Here is a 12,558-nt window from a genome sequence, read left to right as displayed (position 1 = left end):
TTGGTCCTGCTCAAGCTTCCCATTTTACTTTCCGTAAGAGGTAAGAGTTGAAGATTTTCTTTGAATAAAGGTATTTAGAACTTATCTTTTTCTTTAATTGAAATGTGGTTGATTTACAATGTTTTGTTAGTTTCAGATATACAGCTGTTTTGTTAGTTTCAGGTATAAAGCATAGTGATTCATTTGTACATATACATAGTCTATTCTTTTTCAGGTTCTTTTCCATTAAAGGTTGCAAGATACTGAATATTTTCCCCTGTGTTCTGCAGTGAATCTTTGTTGTCTATTTTACATATAGTAGTTTGTAATTGTTAATCCCAAACTCCTAAATTAGTTTTCTAAGTCTGTGAGTGTGTTTTTGTTTTGTAAATAAGTTCATTTGTATCATTTTTAAAAATTCCACATACAAGTGATATCATATGATACTTGTCTTTCTCTGTCTGAGTTATTTCACTTTAGTGTGATAATCTCCAGGTCCATCCATGTTGATGTAAATGGCATTATTTCCTTCTTTGTTATGACTGAGTAATATTCTTCTATATCTAAATTCTACATCTTTATCCAGTCATCTGTCTGTGGGTGTTTAGTTTGCTTCTATGTCTTGGCCATTGTAAGCAATGCTGCTGTGAACATTGGGGTGCAGGTATCTTTTGGAATTAAGGCTCCCTCTGGATATATGCCCAGGAATGGGATTGCTGGATCAAATGATAAGTCTTTTTTCAGTCTTTTGAGGACTCACCATACTGTTTTCCTCAGTGGCTGCACCAAACTACATTCCCACCAACAATGTAGGAGGGTTCCCTTTTCTCCACAGCCTCTCCAGCATTTGTGGTTTGTGGATGTTTGAATGGTGGCCATTCTGACTAGTGTGAGATGATAACTTATTGTAGTTTTGATTTGCATTTCTCTGATAATTAGCAATATTGAACCTTTTTTTCATATTCCTAATGGCCATTTGTATATCTTCATTGGAGAATTGCTTGTTTAGTTGTTCTGCCCATTTTTGGATTGGGTTGTTTATTTTTTTTTCTTATTAAGTTGTATGAACTATTTATATAGTCTAGAATTTAAGCCATGTTCAGTCTCATCTTTTGCAAAAATTTTCTCCCATTCCATAAGTTGTCTTTTTGTTTTGCTTATGGTTTCTGTTGCTGTGAAAAAGCTGATAAGTGTAATTAGGTCCCATTTGTTTATTTTGTATTTTATTTCTGTTGCTTGGGTGTATTGCCCTAGGAAAACATTGCTGAGATATATATCAAATAATATTTTGCCTATGTTTTCTTCTGAGAGATTTATAGCGTCTTGTCTAATGTTTAAGTCTTTAAGCAATTTTGAGCTTGTTTCTTTTTTTTTTTTTTGCGACTCTATTTTATGCTTTCGATTTGTGGTTATCTATTTTTCAAGTATATCAACCCATTACTATATCTATTTCCTTTAGACTGATAATCACGTAGGCTCCAACACATCCTAAGAATAATAAGAAAAAAAAAAAGAAAGAGAAAAAAATCTTTCTTTTCATGCTACCGTCTCCCATTACCACCTTTTTGTATTTTGATGTACTTTTTCTTTTTTCCATCTTCATGTTTATTGTCTTGTAACTCGTTATTGCATTTCCAACTATGGTTTCCCGTTTGTATAGCATCCTGCTTCCTTTCTGTTTAGAATAGAAACTTTTAATGTCTCTGTTTGGTTCAATAATGCTGAATTATCTCCCCACCCCCCTCCCCCCTGCTTCTCTGAATCCTCAGTGCAGGGAAGCCAAACCATCCTTGCCTTCATCGGTTCTGGGAAAGCAATCTTCAGAGTGGGAAAGAAAACATTGAAAAATAATATTCTGTGTGTTGCTTTCTACCCTTGCCCAGAGAGTGAGAATCACCTCTGAAGGCGGAGGAAGAAAGTTGGAGGTGCGGGGCACAAAGTCTTTTGTCCTTTTGCTACTGAAAAAATGATTGCTTTTGTAATTAGTGATGATGCCCTTTAAATTGGTGAGATCGAGATTCTACAGCTTCAGCGCCTGTGAATAACCAGCCGGGAGAAAGCTCTCCAGGGCCCCTGCAGTGGGAAAGGCAGCCCCTCTGAGCACCTGTTGTTCTGTATTCTTCCTGACTCCACATGGGTTTGCTACGCACCGCACCGTGCAGGACGATGCAGTTACCCGAGGTGGAGGACAGGGAGACCCCTGCTGTGTGGCGAGCCACAGGAGCCCACATTTGAAGGACAAAATGAAGAGTAGTGGGGCGGGCATAGGAGGAGAGGATGGTTGAGACCCAGGATGGTGTCCTGGAGTCCAGCAGGCGAGGCTGGCTGGGCAGATGGGGCCCTGGGGCATGGGCAGTCCTTGAGGGATCTGAAGCAAAGATATGAACCAAGAGACTGGATTCGTGTGGGTGTACAGCGCCCCCTGGAGGCCGCGGGGCAGTGCAGCAAGCCCAGGAGGAGCGGGCAGTTCCCCAGATTTGGGTTGACAGGTCACAACCAATTCACTGGGGACCGAGAGGTACCGAGATATTGTTAACATTTTGTCCCTCTTCCTGGAAAAAAGCTGCTTCCTGTTGAATAGCCTGTGTCGTTAGTGAGAATTAAAGACATGAAGCAACATTTCCTCAAATGTCATCCATTGTGTAGTTGTTAATAAGGGTCAAATGCAGACTTGAATAGACTAAATCAAATATTCATCATCGGATTTTAAAATCCTTTAAAATAAAAATTCTTGCTGTCTTTGTTCTTCATTTCAGGGTTCACTTGGTGATAATAATAGTAAACAAAGCAACAGCAAACCCTTACAGAACTCTGTCCTGCTGTTCCAGGAACTCTGTGTTCACGACAACCCAATGAGGTGGCACTTTACAGGAAGGACAGTCATTAATCACGTAGCTAGTAAATGGCAGACCTGGGACTTGAACCCAAGCTGTCTGGCCCCAGAGCCCCCTCTCAGGCCTTTCATTGCAGCTCATCACTTGGCATGCCCGACACAGGCCAGCATTAAGGAGCAGCGTGACCTTGGCCATGGCTGCTTCACCGCTTGGTCTTTGTTTCCTCATCTGTAGAATGGGGGTGTGGGCAGTGAATTCTGTGAGCTCAGTGGTCACTTCCTCCAGCTCTGCTATTCTACTGCTTTAAGTTAATTTATTAAGTATCTGAGCCTCTGAATGGGCCACCTTGGCGCTTTGCTAGGACCTGGGTTACGGAGAAAAGTAAGATCAACTTGCTTCTCCAAGGAGCCTGTCTCCCTCCACGAGAAACAGCTGCAAGGCCCAGGTTCCCTCGCTGGCAGTCGGGGGCTGGGCAGGAAAGTCTGATAGAAGATGGAGGCAGAGCCCCTACGAGAACAGTGTTAGCCACACAGCTCTCAGGAACAGGAGCGTCTGTCCAGGCTGCTGAGAGGGGTGTCCTCGTGAGGCCAGCAGCCCCCCCCAAATTAAGCCCTCAGGACAAAGATCCAGCCAGCCCTGCAGTGTCACCATAGAGCCAGTCCATCCTCATCACTGTGCCCCTGTGCTCCTTTGTCCTGGGGCCTCTCTTTCCCCTACACCCAGAAGACTCTTCTCCCTCTCTTCTCTGAGTGTCCCCTCACTTCACCCGTGGTCCCTGCTTCCTGGGCCACCATCTCTGGAGTTGACACTTTGCCCCCTCACACCCCCCGTTTGATAAGGAGCCTGGGTTTGCCTCCTTGTGCTCACTTTCCCCCTTCAGATGATTGCTCCTACTCTCCTGGGAGCTCCTGGAAAACCCAGGTCCATTCCTAGCAGTGCCTGCCACCCTGGCCTCCCTGCTCATCTGCCTCAGTCAGGAGCACCTGGACCACCAGCTCTGTATTGCCTCGCCTCCTACCATCAAGACGTCAAAGTTCATTCTCCCTCCACCACCCAGTATGTTCATTTTAGGGTCTTCTTCACCGTCAGCCTGAGCCAGCCACCCCCCATTCACCCTACCCACGGGCTCATACCCTGGTGTGTCTCCACCCCAGGTCCAGCCTCTCTCTTTAAGTGCCCACCTCTAGCCATCCAGCTGCTTCTCCACCAGCCTCCTTGGCCCTCATTCACCCTCACTAAGGCCTCATGCACTGACTCCTCTGCTTTCCTGCCTGTCCACGTTCCTCTTACTTCCACTACCCCACCTTCCAGCTCTGCATCCACAGTCAGCACTCTCTTTATGACAAACAAAACCCCCTTGAGCCTTGAACTTTTCAGTTCCTCAACAGGCCGACTTCCATCTCTGTTCACCCAGCTCTATTTGTTCTGAGCCTGCAGGCAGCAGGCTCTCCCAGCACAGGTTTCTAAGACTACAAATCAATGCCCACCGTGTTGCCACTGCCAGGCAATCCTCCAGGGTTTCTCTAGTGAGCACATTTCCCCACTTATCACTCAGTGGTGTCAACATTCTCTGCTCTCTGCACACCTCTAAGCTTCCCTCTGTCTCTTCCCTGACTCCCAGCAGATGGCCTTGCCTCCTGCTTCAGAGAGAATGACATGTCACTGGAAAGGAACTCACTCACCTGTAGCAAACCTGCTCACCTCACCTTTTATCTGTCCCTCTCCCACCTGGACTCTAGCTGTAGTTCTTAATTCAGTGAGTTTAGTTGACATATATATACACAGTTAAAAGCATAGCACACTATCGCCTACCTTCTAGGGCTTATTGTTTCAATTTAACATAGAGTGTGTGATTCATCCACTTCGCTGCATGTACCTGCAGTTCATTTGTTTTAACTGATCTTAAGTGTTGTGTGTGTGAAAGTAACACAAGGCAAGGGTAAGCCAGGATTCAGGATGCTGGTTACTTCCTGTGAGAAGAGGTCAAGTGCAGGTTATTACACAGTATGTCACTGTCAATATTCCTGTTCTGATGCTGGGTGATAGGTTCACAACTGTTTCTTATAATATTAATTTTAATACATTAATACTTCTCAAAGGCACCTAAGGTGAGATTGTGTCATGAACCAAGGCATACAATGGGTAATATTACATCATTATTGTTATGTAATCTTGTTATAAAATATATTAATCATAATCCTACATTGTTATGTATTATATATTATATAGATGCATGAATTATATATTATGTATATAAATACCTACATACGTATTATATACTATCTGATAATAAATAAACAGAACATATTATGGTAGTATATCTACTATTATGTATTATTTAATTAATAATAACATACTGTATCCTGTTATATGACATGACACCTAATCTTTAATCAAATAAAAATATGCCACTATATGTAATGGTAATTAATAAAATTAAATGAAAAAGCCCGCAGCTTTTAACGCCAACACCGCTTCAGCTGTCACTATCTTTTTCTTCCCTTTCATGGCCGAGGTCCTCACAGTGCTATCTGTTCCCCCTTTCATCTCCTTGTCCTGAGCCTTCCTCTTCCTCCCATCCCATGCTGCCTTCTGCCCCGTGGCCCCTCTAGTCACCAGCGGCCTCTGAGGCACTGATTTTCGGAGATGGTCTCGGGCCCCTGCTCACCTGCCTGTCCTCCGCCTCTGCCACCGCTGGTGGGTGCGGGGTTGGGGTCAGAGTGCACCTCTTGTCCTGGAAGAGAACACAGCACAGACTGTGACCAGCAGCAGGTGTGGCCGGGAACTGCAGGACTGGGGGGAGAGCCAGACTGTCTGCATCCAGACCGGGGGCTCTTGGCGTGTGAAGAAGCCCAGTCCTCACTGCCCCTGAAGTGAGGAAAACACCCTCAGGTGAGTTAAAGTGCTTAAGACCTAGGTCTGTTGGCTGGAAAGGACAAACGGGTCCCTAAGGGGAGGTTAGTTGATGTTCCAGGCCCCACCAAGGCCCTAAGGGCTGGCGGGGAACCAGGCTGGATGCTCCACTGGACCCGGTGCCCCCACGGGGCTGGGGCCTTCGGGAACAAGCAGAAAGCCCTCAGTCTCTGGGGGGAACGGGGCAGTGTGGGAGCATCCCTGCAGCGACTCAAGTGACGTCAGGGCTTGTGGGATCCGTTTTTATGGCCACACCGAGCCTCAGCAGAAGCCACCGCAGGAGAGGATTCCTGTCTCTCCAGGTGCCATCTTGTCTGAGTTCCAGGATTCAGACCCGATCCCCTGGGGTGCTAGGACAGTTATACACAGAGGCGGCTCGAGGAGGCCTCAAGAGGGTGGTAATGGCCTTCCTGCCAACACGATTACACAAAGATGAATCAATCGATGGGAAGTAAATAAGAACCATGGTCACATCTGGAACCCAAGCTTAGACGTGGTATATGGGTGACATTTATCGACAATCCAACGAGGTTCTGGTCAGAGCTAGAGGCCAGGGCAGCAAGATGGGAGTGGCACTAAGGAGCATTGTGGTGCAGAGGCTAGACTGGGGGTCTACAGGCTCCTCCCAGGAGGAGCCTCAGAGTTTTGGAGGTGGCTAACTTTCCTGATTCGTGTCACCAGCAAGTGATGCCACGTGCTGAAAATTAGCTATAATCCTGAGCCGGGTCAGCCCTGGGTGATGTGATAAAAGCTCCTACAAGAGGGAGCACCAGGCGGATAGTGAACCAACCAACAGGCTGATGCGTTTCTGGCCTGTGTTTATCGTGCTTTCATAGCCAAGAATGAGGAGAGAGTTGAATGGCTCACCATGAAGATTTTAACAACTTAAGAGGTTTCCGTGTCTCACTGCATTTCAGTGTCACCCGGAGGAATTCAGGAGGTGTTTAGACCCAGTGGAGACTAACGGCATCTTGGTTCCTCAACCTGGCAAACCTACCAGCCCTCTATGGCCAGACCTTGTCAAGTGCCTTCCCTTGTAACAAAACCCTTTCCACCCACGCCTGTGGTATGCTTTTATTTTTTTAATTAATGGGAATGAATATACCTTACAGCCTCCTCAGACCTTTCCTTGGGGCTTCTGCCCTTAGACCCCGGCAAGGGGGCCCTCTGCTCTGGGTCCTGCACTACAGAGGGTCCCTCTGGCCCTGACACTTCCTCTGGCCATGCCCTCCATGGGGTGGAGACAGCAGGGCCAAGGGGACACGGTCATTGGCTCCGCCCTGTGCTCTAGAAACCCAGGACCCCAAATGCCCTGTCTCAGCAGCCCCTGACCCATTTCTAGTGCCTGCATCAGCTCTCCCCGGAGTTCAGATTCCTAGGACTCACAGAGAGGCCAAAGCATAGCTGTTTGCATGGAGGGTATGAGCAGAGCCCGGACATGAGGTCTGTGTGTCCCCCTGTGCACATCCAAGGCCCCTTGTGGCAAGGGATGGACCCAGCATTGGGAAGAAAACGGTCAGGCTAGTGATCAGAGACTGGGAATCAGCTCTCCCCACACGCTCACTTTCTTTGCCGGACTCCCCTGTGTCTGGGAATTCTAAATTTGAACCTGGCCTTCCCCCTTATAATGAATGTATATTTGTAAAGGCAGGAGTTTAGACCCTACTGCACTTAACATGTTTACATGTATAGGATGTGAGCTCCCAGGTATGCTCTGGCCCTGCACTTCCAAAGGTCCAGAGCAGTTATGTTGGCTCTACTGAGACTGTAAGTGGTAAAGACCATCTCCAGAGAGGAGGGGCTCCTGCTTCACGCTCCAAAGTCAGGATCTTCTGAGTGGATAAAACAATGGACACTGTGACCCTCAATTGTAAATTGATTTAGAATATCGCCAAAGTGTGTAAGACGTGTGTGTACGCATGCACGCACCTGGGGACGTGTGTGGTACATGACTGTGTGTGTGTGTGTGTGTGTGCATGCGCATGCCTGGGGATGTATGTGGTTCTGTATGTTATGTATGTGTGTGCGCCTGAGAACGTGTGTGGTTGTGTGTATGTTATGAGTGTGTGTGTGTTACATGACTCCATGTGTGTGTGCCCTTGGGGATGTATGTGGAGCAGAGCCAGTGTGTCTGCACGTGTGTTTGTGTGTACGTGCATGTATTAGTTTTAATAGTAGAAGCTGTCCTTTAGAATTATGAAGTAGTAAAAATTGTATGATGTCCTTTGCTGTATAATTCAAAATTAAAATATTCTTCAATCACCAGAAATTTAGTCCTCCTCAGATTCTGATTTTTTTTCCATATTGATTATGTCTTCATTTCACTGATGAGGAAACTGTAGCTTAGAGATGTTAACTGACTCAACCAAGGACATGGAGCTAGCGAGCCCAGGACCAGGACGCAGTCCAAGCCTCGCTGTTCCAGAGGCCTGGAGCCCTGCTCACGATCACGCGTGGCCTCTTGGCGGGGGAACAGATTCTGATGGGCTGTGGCCAGCGTGCAGTCTGCCCAAGCCGGGGATTTGGGAAGCTGGGCGGAGAGTACCAGACAGCAGACAAGAGTGAAGGGCTGCTCAGAAGTCAGATAGGTTCCTAGGTCTTGGATGAGGAAGGAGGCTCACTGATAATCCTTGATCCATTTGCTGGTGGCTAAAAGGGACCAAGGCCTATGAGAGCACTTCTGGGAGCTGCCTGCCAAAACCTGGAAAAGGACTGCTCAGTACTGGCTCTGCAGTAGGAGCAGAGGAAGGAAATGTAGCTTCCTCATGGACAACCTTGGTGATGGCAGTAGGAGGCCTAGCAGCCTTGGCATAGAGGTAGCAGGACAAGGTCCTAGTGGATGATCGTTTTCACGTGTCTTAAAAATCATTGCTTCATATATTTTATCCATTTTGTGGTTTATTGTAGGGTGGTAATTATGGTCAGTGTTACTCCATATTACCTGGATTAATTAATTTTTTTATTGTTAATTTTCTCTTCAGTGATTTGGAAGCTATATTACCTCTTAATGAAAATTCTCTCTAAATTTTTAAAAATCATCTCTAAGTTCATAACTTTATATGCAATTGGACCAGTATTCCTATGAGTCTCAAAAATGAAATAATCTATTAGATCCTGTTCCTCAATAATGAAAAATTTAGCATATTTTACCTCTCTGCTGTTCCAAACTGTGTGTGTGTGTGTGTGTGTGTGTGTGCGTGTGTGTGTTTGTGTGCTCCAGTTACTTTTTAGACAGTTGCTTTAAGTTTGTTACATTAACAAAGAAAATATAGGTATAAACATCTTGGATTTCATTGCTCACTACCACTATTTAATTCCATGTGTTTCCCACTTTTGAGTTATTTACTTATCGGGATTTCCCAATCAACTGGACACATGATTGACTAATTTTTTTCAAACGGTTGACTTGGAAAACTTACATATCTATATGCAGATTTATGTTCTCCTCATCAAAAACTCTCAGTGTGTTGTTCATAGCCCAAACCTTATTTTAAATTAAGGCATTGTCTTTCATCACCAAAAAAAAAAAAAAAAAAATTCTTAATTTAAGGTGCTGTCTTTTTATGGCTGGCTAGTCTTGTATGCTGAATGGATATTAATAGAGATTTCCTTAACCTTCCTCCTTCTTTTTGCCATAACTCGAATTCATTGAGAAGCATGTTTTTACCATTTATCAGATGGGCTTCCACTTTTACTTCCGCTTTAAACCATCACCCCACTCTTTTTCTCCATGCTTATTCCTGAAAAAGTGAGCTCTCTATCGGTTTAAAGGTGGTTCCTGTTAAAGATGTGTGACTCCCTGTCCAAAGGTCCAAAGGAAGAGAAAAGGAAAGATTCCTGTTTCTGGTGGTTACATTTTGTCAGCTTAGAGATCTAGTTATCCGTGTGGCTGCGGTGGAATCTGCAATATCTTGGCACAGAGTTTCCTTTTTCTGGCTTACTAGGGGAGCCGCATTAGCTGGGGTCACGGCGCTGTGGCCGTTGTCAGGATCCCGGGGCTGAGGCAGCCCCTCTCCCTCCTTGTTATTTTGATCGTGCAAACTGGGTCCCAGCTATGTGAACCCTGCACCTGGCGGCCAGGATCGGCCCCCATGCACCGTGTCCTCAGTTCCTCGGCGTCCCTCACTGCTATCAGCTAGTTCCAGTAAGAGTACGAGATGGCTTCCTCTGCTGTCCTTCCTCCTTCCTCTCCAGGCAGGCCCTCCTTTCCCACTAGTTGGCCCTAAGCCTTCCCTCCTGCGCTACATATGCTGACGGAATTCCTCAGGGTTTCCAGCAGGTAGATGGCGCTCTTCTATGTTTGGACCCCTTCAGTGCTTGCAGTGGAAATTTAGGAGGTGGGAAGGAGGAGCTTGGGGGTTCTCCGTATCTAGGGGCTCCCTATCCAGCAGATTCAACTAACTTTGGATTGAAAATACTCGGGAAAAAACACAAAGTTTCAAAAAGCAACACTTGAATTTGCCATACACTGGCAACTACTTACATAGCATGCATGTTGTATTAGATACCAGAAGTAACCTAGAGATAATTTAAAGTACACAGGAGGACACAGCAAAAGAGAAAGTGACAACAAATATACGTGTATATTCATGTATAACTGAAAACTTCTGCTGTATGCTGGAATTTGATACAATGTTGTAAAATGACTATATCTCAATAAAAAAAGTTTGTATATATATTGAAAAAGTAGATGGGAGGATGTACATGAGTCCCATGCAAGTCCTTTGTCATTTTATACAAGAGGTGTCAGCATCCATGGATGTTGACGTCTGAGGGGAGTCCTGGAACCAGTGCCCCATGGTTACCAAGGAATGACTGGAGGCCCAGGCTCCTTATCCCAGCCTGTCAGGTCTCCATGTGGTCTGAATCCTACCTGTACCACACTTCCCTTGTCACTCTCCTCCAGCCCTGGCAGACTGCCCTCTGATTCTTGAACAGGCCACACTCACTGCACTTCATGTCCGGCCCCTAGAAATACCCGTTACTTTCTGAGAATGGCTCTGCTTTCACAAAATGGGCTGCATTGTCACTAGAGAAGACAGTGTGGATGTTCCTTTAAAAACTGAAAATGGACTTAACTCATGATCCAGCCTTCCCACTCCTGGACATATGTCAGAAGAAAACTCTAATTCAAAAAGTCACATGCACCTCAATGCTCACAGCAGCACTATTTATAATAGCCAGGACATGGCAACAACACAAATGTCCATCAGCAGCTGACTGGATAAAGTAGTAGTAGTATACTTATACAATGGAATACTACTCAGCCATGAAAAAACAAAACAATGTCATTTGCAGTAACATAGATGGACGTAGAGATAGTCATTCTAAGTGAAGTAAGCCAGAAAAAGAGAAAAATGCCATATGATTTCACTTATATGTGGAATCTAAAAAAAGACACAAATGAATTTAACTACAAAAGAGAAACAGACCCACAGACATAGAGAAACAAACTTATGGTACCCAGGGAGAGAAGGGGATGGGAAGGGATAAATATGGGGATTCAAAAAGTGCCCCTCTTGGGGAGTGATGGAAATGTTAGCTATCTTGATCGTGGTGATGGTTTTCTGGGTGTAGACATTTATCAAATTCATCAAATAGAACATGTGAAATATGTGTATTTTACTGTACAGGAATTATACGACAATAAACGTGCCGGTAAAAAAACAAGAAAAGATTGGCGGCATTTTGTCCTACTTTTTTATGTGTCTTTAGTGAGTGGGTCTTCAAGTTTCTGGTCTGCCATATTTTCTGAACCAGAAGTGCCCTGCTTCCCTTTCCTTTGTTAAACTGTCAGTGGGTGGCATTTATTCCCGTGGCTTCAACTGCTCTCTGTCCACTGATTAACTGTCAAATCTTTTCCAGCATGGGCATCTCAGTTCAGTCCCAGAAATATACGTACAATTGACAACTAGACATTCCCATTTTATTAGCCCATAAAAATCTCAAGCTCTGTATGTTTGGATGTACACTCGCTCAGACCTAGGTTTACTTTTTCAAACAACGGCATCACTATCCCTTCTGTTTTCCGTGCCATACATCTGGGAGTTTTCCTTTACTTTTCCACTCCCTCACCCCTGTCAGTACTACAATTCTATTCCTTAATGTCCCCCAACTAAGTCCCTGCTCCTCGCTCCCCACTGCATTAATTCCCACCCCTTGCTAGTCTGCCCAGTGCTGTTCTTTAGAGTGAACAATCCACTTTGCTCACTTTTAATGACAAATTTCTGTCACTCTCCTCCTTAAAACCCCAAAGAATTCCCCGCTGCGTATGTGAGGAAGTCCAAGCTCCCTGATTTAACGTCACACCTTCTCATAACCTAGTTGCTGCTTTTTTTCAGCCTCAGCTTCCGTTAGTTCCTCACAGCCTCTAGTCTCACTGACCTTCCTTCCCTAATTGCAAAGTGCTGTTAGACACGACCAGACCTCTGCACGAGACACGCAAGCTGCTGAGAATCCCGTCCCCATCACGCACTCTCCTGGTCTACAGATTTGCTGGAATCCTTCAGATGTCAGTTCAGAAAGCATTTCCTCTCTGACACCTTCCCTACCTTCTAGAACCCTGCCCCAGGCAGTGCAAGAGCCCCTCCGAACATATAGTATATATGATGCCAAGTGACTGTTACCACATTGTTTTGAAAACCTATTTAAATTTGACTCTTCCACGACACACTGTGATCTCCTTGAGGGATGGGGGGCTGTGTGGTATTTGTCTAGACAGTTAATGTCTGGCACAGACCCCGGGCCATCGGAAATAGTCTGCTGACTCATCAAGAATTGTCGTCTTTGCGATGTAAGAAAGACTACATGATGTCTGATCTTACACCATCCG

This window comes from Camelus dromedarius, unplaced genomic scaffold (assembly GCF_036321535.1).
Source record: "Camelus dromedarius isolate mCamDro1 unplaced genomic scaffold, mCamDro1.pat HAP1_SCAFFOLD_185, whole genome shotgun sequence".
NCBI classification, from domain to species: Eukaryota; Metazoa; Chordata; class Mammalia; order Artiodactyla; family Camelidae; genus Camelus; species Camelus dromedarius.
The sequence above is the reverse complement of the archived record's forward strand: the minus strand, read 5'-3'. Positions refer to the sequence as shown.